Source organism: Camellia sinensis, chromosome 14 (genome assembly GCF_055761805.1).
Source record: "Camellia sinensis isolate YWXY chromosome 14, ASM5576180v1, whole genome shotgun sequence".
Classification (NCBI taxonomy): Eukaryota; Viridiplantae; Streptophyta; class Magnoliopsida; order Ericales; family Theaceae; genus Camellia; species Camellia sinensis.
The window spans coordinates 93,954,229-93,967,334 of NC_138974.1; the positions used below are offsets into that span (position 1 = coordinate 93,954,229).

Sequence of the window (13,106 nt, forward strand, 5' to 3'; positions counted from 1 at the left end):
GCACCTACATAAACGTAACGTGATACTTATGATCTATGGTAACATGTAATTTTCTATATAGGAAATTGCATGTTACCATAAATCATATCTACATAAACGTAACGTAACGTGACACCTACATAAACGTAACGTGAAACGTAACGTGACACCAACATAAACCAGCAACATTTTCACATTCAATTTAAAAAAATAAAAACTCAAGCCTCCGTTTGGGAAGTGGGTTGGCTTTTTGGCTTTTTGGCTTTTTTGGCTATTTTAGCCTAGGCTTAAAAGTTTGGTTTGGGAAGGGCTTTTTGGCTTTTTGGTTTTTTTTGAGTTTTTTTGTGAGAGAATAATGTAATGATTATGGGTTGGATGTGATGTTTTGTTTTTTACGGCTAAAATAGCCTATTTTGCTTTTTGTGGCTAAAATAGCCAAAAAAGCCTGCAAACCCACTTGCCAAACACAGGCTAAGTCTGCGAAACGTAACGTGACACGTTACGTTACGTTTATGTAGGTGTCACGTTACATTACGTTTATGTAAGTGTCACGTCACGTTACGTTTATGTATGATCTTGTGGAATACATTCTTATCTAAATAGGACTTGAGACTCTATAAGAAATTACACAGGACTTAGCCTACCATAAGTATCTGAAAAATAACTTATAAATAAGTCTCCCTTTAGAATATGTTATATAAGCGTATTTTCTAATTGTTTTTATTAAAGAAATAGAGAAAATATATATTTTTTAAATAATTTTTAAATTTCTTATGAAAAAATGTGTAATAAAATATTATAATAAAATTAAAATGACAATTTTATTTTTTGACTTTTTGGATAGTTGAATTCAAATAACAAAATAATAATTTTATTTTAGTAGTTTTCTCCACAAATTACCCTTGAATAGTATAAAATTTTTAATTTTTTTAATAATTTTTAAATTTTTTAACTTTTTTAATTTCTTAAAATCCACCTACTCTCCACCTACTTCACCCACTTAAACCTACTCCACTAAACCTAACCCACTACACCACTACCACCTCACCTACTCCACTAAACCTAACCCACTACACCACTACCACCTCCACTTCACCTACTCCTCACCTACTACACACTCACCCTCTCCTATATATAGGAATCATTGTAACCATAACTAGATATCAATCAATATAACATTAATATCAATTAATAATACAATTCTCTATTTCTCTTTATATATTAAATTTTCTACATGGTATCAGAGTAAGGTTAAGCACTTAGTATTTTTTCGCTTCACCGGCGGGCGGCAACCTCGCCATGGCCGCCCGCCGGACCTCAACCTAATCTGCTAGAATTTTCTACACATACCTTGAAATTTCTTCGAGTCCACCACCACTGCCCCTCCTCTCACTGTTGTCCTCCCATACACCACCGTCTCGGTCGTCTTCATCTACAATGTTGCAGTGAAGGATCTCAAGCGTGGTTTTGTTGCATCCAACTCAAAGGATGATCCAGCCAAGGAAGCTGCAAATTTCACCTCCCAGGTTATTATTATGAATCACCCGGGTCAGATTGGTAATGGGTATGCTCCAGTTCTTGACTGCCACACCTCCCACATTGCTGTCAAGTTTGCTGAGATTGATCGTCGATCTGGCAAGGAGATTGAGAAGGAGCCCAAGTTCTTCCGTGAACATGCTCTCCTTCCTTTTACTCTTGGAGTGAGGCAGATGATTTGCTGCTGTAACAAGATGGATGCTACCACTCCTAAGTACTCAAAAGCAAGGTATGATGAAATTGTGCAGGAAGTCTCTTCCTATCTGAAGAAGGTTGGTTACAACCCTGACAAAATTCCTTTTGTCCCCATCTCTGGTTTTGAGGGTGACAACATGATTGAGAGGTCCACCAACCTCGATATGATTACACAGCCCAAGAGGCCATCAGACAAGCCTCCTCTTCTCCACATTCTTGATAACACCAACAGCAACAGTTTGACGCATTTATTAGAGAAAAGGTCCAAAGGCAGCTCCTGTCAAAGCTGATGCTCAGCAGGCTGTACCACCTATTGAAGTGCCAGCACTATCCTTGCACATGGGGGGCACCCACTCATTTCTTTATTGTTTTCTTTTACTCACCCATGTGACCCACGATGCAACCTATACTTTTTCTTTTCTTTACACTCTTGTTCCCCACTTTCTTTATTTTATATATATATATATATATATATATCTTTTTATTATATTATATTAAAAAAAAAAAAAAAATCTTCATCTCTCCTCCGTTTGATTTCCAACTCCATTATTTTTATTTTTATTTATTTTCTCCAAACCACTTTCCTTATTTCCTCCATCTTTCATTTTTTGATTTCAAATATATTTTTATTATTTTTTCTTTATTTTTCTTTCACATTCTTTTTAATCTTTTTCCAATTCCCTTCATACCATATAGCTTTGCACACCAAATCATATTTTATTCATCTCAGGGATCAACCCCGATCACAAAAAAAAAAAAAAAAAAAAAAAAAAAACCAACAAACAAACAAACCACCACAACACACCCGCACCCACAGTGGGATTTTTCTTCTCTACTCTGCTGCAGGTCTCTTCTTCTTGCTTTTCTCTTGGGTGTCCCTTACCGGCGCCGCCTCCATACTACCCACTCCACCGAGCACATTCACTCCACCCTGCTCCTCCACTACAGCATATGGTGGACCTCCAAATCGGAACATCACGGTAGCCTTCCGCTTCAGCTCATTGTTTTCCGCCTTCAGCACACTTATCTCTGCTCGCGCATCCTTATACATGCGCTGGAGCAGAGCCAATTGGCCGTTTAAATGCTGCACCTCATTTGTCCTACTCTGCAGCCGGTGCGACAAGTTTGTGACTGCCGTCATCGTCTCCACACAGGACTTCAAAGTATACTGATTGGCTTCAATGTCAGTTTGCACTGCCATTTTTTGCTCCACAGACCGCATAGGAAAGTTCAACGGAGCAAACCCTGGGGCGCTTGGTTGAGGTTCACTGGCCCCCGCACCAGTTATCTCTCTTGTTGACTCGTTAAGGTCTGGAAAGAGAGTGAGCAGACCACGGGAAGACGAAGCCATTTTCTGGACAACAGAGTGTTACAGAGTGTCTCTCTCAGAAATCTCTCTCAGAAAACAGAATGTTACAGAGTATCTTTCTCAGAAATCTCTCTCAGACAACAGAGTGTTACAAAGTATCTCTCTCAGAAATCTCTCTCAGAAAACGAAGAGTTTTTCAGAGTTTTTCTAGCAGGTTTTTGTCTCTGCTTCCAAGCCTCAGCCTCCGCTTCGGTTTATAAAGACCATGACAAAGAGGCCGACACGCGTTCTGTCGATCACGTGCATCGCCGCATGTCTGGCGCACCTTTTGATGGCACGCCTTTTTATGGATTGGGCACGCCTTTTGATGGCACGCCTTTTGAAAACATGGGCACGCCTTTTGATGGCACGCCTTTTTATGGATTGGGCACGCTTTTTGATGGCACGCCTTTTGAAAGATTGAGCACACCTTTTGAGGGCGCGACTTTTGAGGGCTCACTATATATATCCATATATATATATATATATATTTGGGCAGCCTATATACACCATCATACAGTGTATTTTTTAAGGGTCCGACAAGACTCTATAAACTGTCCCGACATTGATTCCGGTTAGCTCCTTCATGGGTCCGACAAGACTCTGTAAACTGTCCCGACATTGATTCCGGTTAGTTTCTACAAGGGTCCAGCAAGACTCCGTAAACTGTCACCACAACTGTCATAACATTGTCTGCTACAACGGTCCGACATGACCCCATAAACTGTCCTCTACATCAGTTTGACACCGCCATCCAGTGTCCTCTACAACGTTATGACACCACCATCCAGTGTCTTCACCAATGGTCTGACACGACCATACAGTGTCTCTTATCCTCTTTTATTTTTATGTATTTTCTTGTTTTGTTACTCTCTCTAAACTCAAGTTGGTTAGTTCCTATCCCCCTTGAGTTTGCGGGGCTGTTAAAATCCACCTACTCTCCACCTACTTCACCCACTTATACCTACTCCACTAAACCTAACCCACTACACCACTACCACCTCACCTACTCCACTAAACCTAACCCACTACACCACTACCACCTCCACTTCACCTACTCCTCACCTACTACACACTCACCCTCTCCTATATATAGGAATCATTGTAACCATAACTAGATATCAATCAATATAACATTAATATCAATTAATAATACAATTCTCTATTTCTCTTTATATATTAAATTTTCTACACTCCCAAATAGCCTGAGGCAACAATGATGAAACCTCTTAAGTTTATAGTTCTAATTGAGTATTAGTGAGGTGAAAAATTAAAAAAAAATAAAATAATAATAATAATAATAATAATGTCAAAACATCACATTAAATAGATCTTACATACACATTAGAGCAATTACAACTCATGAATTAGAGCTCTAAAATATATTTTATATTGAGATAATAAAAATTCAAAATATTTTTATATTGAGGTAATAAAAATGGTTGATCCGAATTTGGGTTGGTTCGACTGGATCGAATTACGTAGTCTTCAGCATTATTTTTGTCAATTACAATTATCACTTTTATTAATTGTAGTTATTATTTTTATTAATTAATGTATTAATTGACATTTGTTTTGATCACCAATATCATTTTAAATGATTGATCGAACAACCAATATAGACAAATTTAAGTAATTCAGACGAGTCCAAATTCGATAGACATCACATTACTTATTGAGGTAATTATTTGGTGTAAAATTAGTGATTTTTTGGGTAAGCCATGTATTCTTTCTTTTTCCCTTTTTTTTCAGTTATATTTTTTTAAATTATATTAACAAGAAAGTAATTCTTCAATCCATTTCGTGTAAATTAATTTTTTTTTAAATAAACATTTCCGAAAAAAACTTTGAAAACCAAATTAAGTCCAAAAAAATCTACTATTTTTGTCTTTTCTTAATATTTTTAAAATTTTCTAGTTCTAGTCGATTAAATTTAATTTAATAGCCAAAAAAATTGAAAATTTTAAAAAAAATCACAAAAAAAAAAAAACTCATAGCTCCAATATTTTGGGCGAAATTTATTTGAGTTATTTATAATTTTTTATTTTAAAAATATGTGCAATTTTTTGTTTATAGTTTATTATATAAAAATAGTTAAATTAAAAATAATTAATTAGCTGAAACACAACTTCACATATCATTTTAAATAAAATTATGAGACATTTGTAAGGATCTCTAATTTTTACTATACAAAAAATTGTTAAATTTGTGCATATCCCATTTGATTGAGTGATTTAAAAGTTATCAAATTAGATGAGAAAAATTGACATAGCAATAGGTATGTAATTTAAAATTTGTTAACCCATATATGTATATATACAAAATATATATATATTGCACATATTTTTTTATTAAAAAAAATGTTAAGAACCGCCCTTAAAATTATTGTTAGTATAGTTTTGTAAAATATATTAAAATTATAAATATGTTTATATCTTATATTTCTTATTCATCAAGTATCTTTAACGGGACATATTTTTAAATATACTAGAACTCCAATAGTCAAATAATCCATAAATGATATGATATTTTTGTCATCCAATTATGAAGGTTAACTTGAGGGATTTAATTTAGTAGAAAAGTAGGCAATCAACGGATTTATCATCCAAGAGATTGTAAGTCTGAATTACACGAAGGCCAAACATCTTATACCTTACGGCTACTAAAGGTTTGTCTGGCAATTAATTTCATAATTCAAAATTAACCGAGATGCACATAACTAATCCAGGTACTCAGACATCCAAAAACCATGAAGGTTTTGACACCTAAATAATGAGACAAGATATAAAAAAATATCTACAGGTCGAAAGGATGCTCAAAAGATAATCAGCTCTTTGTCCTATGCCCTTCCATTTTCTAAAGATTCTCGGCAAATAATTTGTCAAAACATCTAAAGATTATAAAAAGAATGTGGTATAAGTTATTAAATGTATGGATATTTTTTTATAAATCTCTCTTTACTTGCTTATTTAAATTATTTTTTTATATTTCAATAAGTCTTATGGGTGATATAATTACAAAAAAAACCCTAATAATAAAGAAATAGGGTCACTACTGTGCACCCTCTAGGAATGGCAATGGGGCGGGGCGGGGCGGGGCGGGGCGGGGCCGGGGATCCCACTCCCCGTCCCCGATCCCCGATGCTCGAATTTTTCCTGGCCCCGGCCCTGATCCCCGACGGGAAATCTGTCACTACCCCTACCCTCGCCCCCAACGGGGATCGGGTTTCCCCGACCTTGAGCATTCCCCGGCTAAAAAAAAATTTCAGAAAATTTCATCATTAACAACAACAAGTTCATCATCTAAAAAAAGTTTCAGAAAATACAACTCATCATCAACAACAACAACAACAACAACAACAACAAGAAGTTCATAATCTAAAAACAGATCTGGAAAAAAAAAAAAATCAGAAAAGTTTCAGAAATTTTCAAAAAATTTCATCACCAACAAGTAGTTCATCATCTGAAAAAAGTTTCAGAAAATACAACTCATCATCAATAACAACAACAAGTTCATCATCTAAAAACAGATCTGAAACAAAAAAAAAATTTTGAAACATTTCAGAAAATTTCAGAAAATTTCATCATCAACAAGTTCATCATCTAAAATATATATATATATATATATATATATAGAGAGAGAGAGAGAGAGAGAGAGAGAGAGCTTCACGGTTCACTCCATGAATCATGATCTAAGGGCTGATTCACGATCTGATTCCGAGAGTGATTCACGATCTGTTGATGTGGTGATTCAAGATCTGTTGGTGATTCACGGGGTGTGATCAAATTTGAGAGAAAAAGCGTGAGACCGAGAGGGATAGAGGAGAAAAAAGAAGAGAGTGGCTCTTCGTGTTGAAGTTTCTAGGGTTTTGAATTGAGATCTGCTAGGGTTTTGAGAAGATGGCCATCATGGTGAGCTTGATCGGTTTGATGAATCGCATCCAGAGGGCTTGTACTGCTCTTGGAGGGAGACCACGGTGGTGGCGATAGAGAGGGTTTTGTTTTAGGGTTTTGACTCGATGAGAGAGAGAAGAGATCGGCGGAGAGCGTCTTAGAGAGAGACAGAGAGAGAGAGAGACGACAGAATCGGTGATGAGAGAAGTGGTGCTGCTGCTGTGTTGTGTTTGGGAAAAATGGTTGATTTTTTTATATATATATAAGGGGGTAAAATGGTAATTTTACTTCGGGGAAAATTTGGGGCCGGGGACGGGGACGGGGATGGGCCAGGGCTTGAACACTGATCCCCATCCCCGGCCCGAAACTGAACGGGGATTTAATTTCGAATACCATCCCCGTCCCTGCGGGGGTATTTTTCGGGGAAAAACCATTCAAATCGGGGTCGGGGGATCGGGTCCCCGTCGGGCCGGGTTCAAATTGCCATCCCTAGCACCCTCTCTATTGTTCCCTATTGCGTCTCAAAACGGCGTGGTTTCATTTTTTATATTATTTTTTACAAACAAGTCATGATCACGCCACAGTAGAGAGAGTTTGAGAGAAAGGAAAAAAAAGATGTTGATTATGAAGAAGAAGAAAGTGAGCCATAAAAAGCAAATTATGTTATAATTTCAACTAATACCATTCAAATTGTTGAAGATTACATAAAGGAAAAAGATGAAGAAAAAAGACCCGGGATTGAGGCCTCGTTTGGAAATATTTTATTTTAGCAATTTTTTTATTTTTTATGAAATCATGTACAGAAAAGTAAAAAGAGTATTGTGATAACTTATAGTGACTTTTTGACCTTTTAATTAAAATATTTAGGGGTGATTTGGGATGTTCTAAATAAGTGCACTTTTTGACTTTTATATAAAAATTAAAAAAAAAAGTGTAGACAAGTAAAAAAAGTGAGTAGAAAAATAAAGAGCATATGTTGATTGATGTAACTCAAATAAGTACATGCCAAACACGTACTTAGTCCCCAATCAAGGCTTGAATGTGCTGTGTGTCAAAGCACAAATGGAGGTCCATCAAACCCCAATGTATTTTGTGATGGATGTGAGGCCTTAAGGTCCACACAACTTGCTAACTAATTCTATCAATGCCTCTTACCACCGCACTGGTAGTTCCATGAAACCCACCATCGACGGCCAGTGGGCCTACGTTCTTGTCCCTGAGGTCTTCTTTATCGACCCAGATGGTAGAGATACATTAATTGTTACATGGTTCTTTACCGACATCTCAACGACCAATGAAGTTGTCGAAACCCACAGAGTGTCTACATATATACAAGTTGAAGTGGACTCTGTGGAAAGTTGAAAAACAAAGCACGTGAAAACAATATATGTCACGATTCCAACCCGCCCTTAGAGGTTAGAGTGGCGACCGGCTAGTAATCATAGATTACCTACAGCCTTAAAGACAAAATTCAAAATATTTAAATCATATCAAGGCCTAAAGTGGAAGCAAAATGAAATAATATTGTCCATTAAGTTATGCATGCATGATGAACTAATATATGAAAAACATTATAATGCACATTTACATACACAAGACATATCTTATACATCACACACACACACACACATATATATATACACGATTTTTAACAAAATACAAAGCTTAGATAACTTGACAAAATAAACTAAAGCCTCAATATGGAGGCACTGCTTTGGTGGCTTGACAAAGAGGCAGACTCTGAGACAAACTTTAATGCCGAGCTTCCAATTGCTCGCCTATATATATATAAGGGAGAGGGGTGAGCTAAAACACAGTGAATAATACCAAAATAAAGAGGTTAATAAATGAAACCTAACATAATATAAAACATGTTTTGTAATTCCAAAACGAATCATATTTCACATTCATATCAAACATTTGTTATAACAAAGTCCATCATCTTATCAAACATGTTTTTCAATTTTCAAAACAATTCATATATCCAGTCATATCAATTATCTGTGTTAACAATGTCCGTTCAAATCACTATACGTAGTACATCCAACAGAGTATCAATGTAACAATGTGCCGAAGCCAATAGGACCACAAAGGTCAATCCAACGGGACCACAACGGGTCAATCAATAATCCATAATTCAATGTGGATGATTAAGGTCTAACATCAAAAATCTCTATGTTTCAATTAATCCAATGGGCTATGGTATTATTTTCCATAGGCAAGGGTCTCATTAAATGATACCACGAATACATTTCAAACAAGGACATTCATTTATTCATATAAAACAATATTTCAAAATCATCATCAGATATAATTTTCAAAACATATTTCGAACATGTCTTTACGAGGATATTACTCACAGTGGGCTTGATCGAATATTACTCCTCGGACACCCAACTTACACAAGGCACACAAACGAACATATTGAAACATAATATTACTCTCTTGATCACATATAACTTTTCTTATTCTTGTCTTCCCAAATAAACCGAATTCTTATTTCTCGTATTCTTACTTTACTTATTCTTTCTTTTCCAATAAACTGATTTATTACTTTGCTTCATAATCAATTAACATATGTTGGTTATTAACTTATTAATCCTCAATGAGTTATAATTAATGCCTAAGAATACTCGGAAAGAGATGAGATTGAAAATATGAACTCAGAACAAATTTTCAAAATATGATAAAACAGAGTAGTTCGCTCCAGTGAACCTTTGGTTGCTCGAGCGGTGATCACAGATTCTCAGTACTTTGGCATGCAAAATTAGATTCTGGATGGTCTCAATGTTTGCTCAAGCGGTGACTTTACTGCCTGAGCGGTTTGTAATTTTATGTGTTTCGAAAATCAACAAAAATAGTTTCCAAACATATTTTCAAAACTTAGACTCATGCATGAATCAATTTAAACATATAATTTTATTAATAAACATGAACCCGTGACTAATTTTCAATCTTTAATACAAAAACCTCTTTGATTTGTCCATATTTATATTCAATTAATTTTCTTCATATCAAACCCAATTTTAAACTCATAAATTATAAAACATGAATTAAATCTTCAAAACCCTTTAAAATCTATGATGCATGTAAGGATGGAATGCAATTTCATGATAAATAACAAAAATCAAACTTGAATGATGAATTACAAAAATCAATTTCTTATACTTTGAACTTAATTCAATTTTTAACTCAAAACTTAATTGATGACCCTAATGTTCCAAAATATTTTTAAGTTGAATAAAACTTTTAAATTAAATTACATGCATCTAAAAATAAAACTCTAATTTATGCAAGACAACAAAAATCAAACAAAAAATGATTAATTTCAATTTAACTTCTATAATCTTGAATCTAATTCAATTTATTCACCATTTTTCTAATTCGTTTTAATTTACATGAAATTGATTTCTAACTCTTTTCTATTTTCCTTTAAATCATGAAATTGAAGTTATAAAACTCTTAAAAAAGTATTTTCATGTATGAAATTAAGATCAAAACTAACTAATTTTCTATTTTCAAAATCAAATCATAATTCAATTATTGAATTGCTCTAATTTTGATTTTTATCATGTTACTTCCATCTTCTTAAATTGGTTATCAATTTCAGATTTATGCGTTTAATTCATGTATAGAAGATTTATAATCTTTAGGAGAACATTTATCTATAAGAAATTTGAAGATTAATTGATTTAAAACATACTGTCCATAAAATTTTCTTGAAACCCATCTCAATTCAAAGCAGATTCAAATAATCCTCTCAAAATCTACCTTGAATTAATTTTTTGTCTAGATTGTTTAAACAATACTAAAAAGATGATACATTTTTTTACTTATGATGATTTTTCAACAATTTTTAACTTAAATTTTGATATTTCATAAAACCCTCTTTTTCTTTTATTCTTCCTCTCTTCTTCTTGAATTCTCTCTCCCGTACGGTTTCCTCTTTCCCTCCCTTTAGAGTTCTTAATGCTCCAGCTAACAAATAAATTGAGTACTCTCTCTCCTCATTTACATACATAAAACTTGAAGGCTTGACAACATTCTCACATTCTCTAAAACTCTCATTAATTAATATCAACATCCTAATTAATTTAAATAAGATTAGGTTAGTCTTCTAATTACATATTAACCTAATTAACCACTACATAATCTTAATTAATTATAATCACTACTTAACTTAATTAATCTTAATTTAATCATATTTAATTTTACCAATGTGAATCAGATTTTTAATTAAATTCTCAAAAAACTCTAAATATTAAATTAAACTTATTGCCATCATCAATTTTAATTTCTCAAATCACTAAGGCCTTTAATTTCAGATAAAATTCAAAATCTTCATAAATAAATTATATATTCAAATTAGACACCTCATAAATAAATTTAATTCATAATAATCATAATTTTTAATCCTTATAACTTAATTAAATCCAATTTGGACCCAATTAATTTTACTAAACTGAATTGAATATTTAATTAAAGTCTCATGTGGTTCCATACTTGAAATTAAACTCATTCAACTCACCAATTATACCTTCCTAAATCATTTAGGCCTTCAATTTTTAATTTTGAAATAAATCTTTTGTGAAATCATATACAAACTAGACTCAATAATGTTCATCAATTTTACAATTAAATCAAAATAATAATTAATAAAAATCTAAATATCCTTGATTAATTAAATGCGAAATATTATACGTGGCGGGTCGTCACAAAATATATTTTTGGGAATTAATTTTCTCGCCAATTTTCTTCCTAACTTCAACCCTGTACAGCATCATCTAGATTTAAATTCGTGGCAACCCACAACATTAAATGCGAGATTACTTCATCATTTTCATAGGGATAAATTATAAATACATTTCTTGATGTTTGCTTAAAGTATAAATTTTTTCTTATAATTTAAAAAATTTCACATATCTCCTTATTAAAAAAATTTATTTAACAGAATTAACTAAAAAAAAAAATCATAATTGCTCTCATATACAATGGAGGTGTTTGTTTAGGCTTTTTTGAGCTAACTTATAACTTTTAGCTCAGGGCCGGCCCTGAAATTTGTGAGGCCTAAGGCGAACTATGAAAATGGGGCCCTCTAATATATTTTTTTTAATAAAAAATTTATGATTAAAATGATAAATATTCACAAATTTTTTATTTAAGTATACTTGCACATATACTTATTAAAATTATAAACTAAAATTTACTTTCATATATTAAGTGAAAAATGTTGTATATTGTATGTATGGTTTGGGTTGAGTTGGTCCCAAACACTTTATTTGTTTTTGTTTTTGTTTTTGTTTTTGTTTTTGTTTTTTATATATTTTTATTTTAATAAATATGGGTCAAACCACATAAATATGGACTAAACCAAACATGGGCCAAAAAAATATTTTGGAACCCTTTAAATTGATCCTAAAACAAAAAAAAAAACAAAAAAAAAAAAAGATTGGGCCTATAACAATGTATTAAATTTTGGAGCCCTTTTTTTGGGCCAAAATTGTGGGGCCTAAGGCACAAGCCTTATTGGCCTTAGGCAAGGACCGGTCCTGTTTTAGCTTTGAAAAGTTATTTTGGACTGTTTGGTTAAACTTATTTCAAATAGCTTCTGATTCTAATAATTTATTTTAACTCAAAAAAATTGATTCTGAGAAGTTACTCACCCTTTACTTTTGATTATCAGTTTTTGCTGTGGACATGTTAATTTACGATTATACTCTTAAATTTTTTTTATTTTTTATTTTTTTAAAAATAGAAAAAGACACAAATGGACTATAGATTATTATTATTTTTTTATATATAAGAAATGTAAACAAGTAGTAAGTAACAAAAAATAAAAGTTAATTGAAAAAATTACTTCACAGCTTATTTAACAAAAACTACTCAGCAACATAAATTTATAATCCAATAGGTACACCAAACATATTAATAGTTTCTGATTAAAGTCATAATTTATAATTTATTAAGTTATAATCTATAATCTGTTTTAATAGCTACACCAAATGGGACTAATAATAAAATTATATAAATTATTAATTGAAACATATTTATAACATTATTAAAAATTATTAATTGCCTTGATAATTTATTAATAAAAAAGACAATTTATTATGAAATTAGAAACATCAAAAGATGAAATGTAATTTTAAAAGCCA

The 13,106-nt window shown here is 32.7% G+C and overlaps 1 pseudogene across 1 annotated transcript; it reads left to right on the forward strand.

Moving 5' to 3' along the window:
- Positions 1-1,334: 1,334 nt before the first annotated feature.
- LOC145807690 (elongation factor 1-alpha pseudogene) lies at positions 1,335-2,148 on the forward strand (annotated as a pseudogene). The gene has a single exon (XR_014350997.1). The product of XR_014350997.1 is annotated as an elongation factor 1-alpha pseudogene (transcript).
- Positions 2,149-13,106: the final 10,958 nt, after the last annotated feature.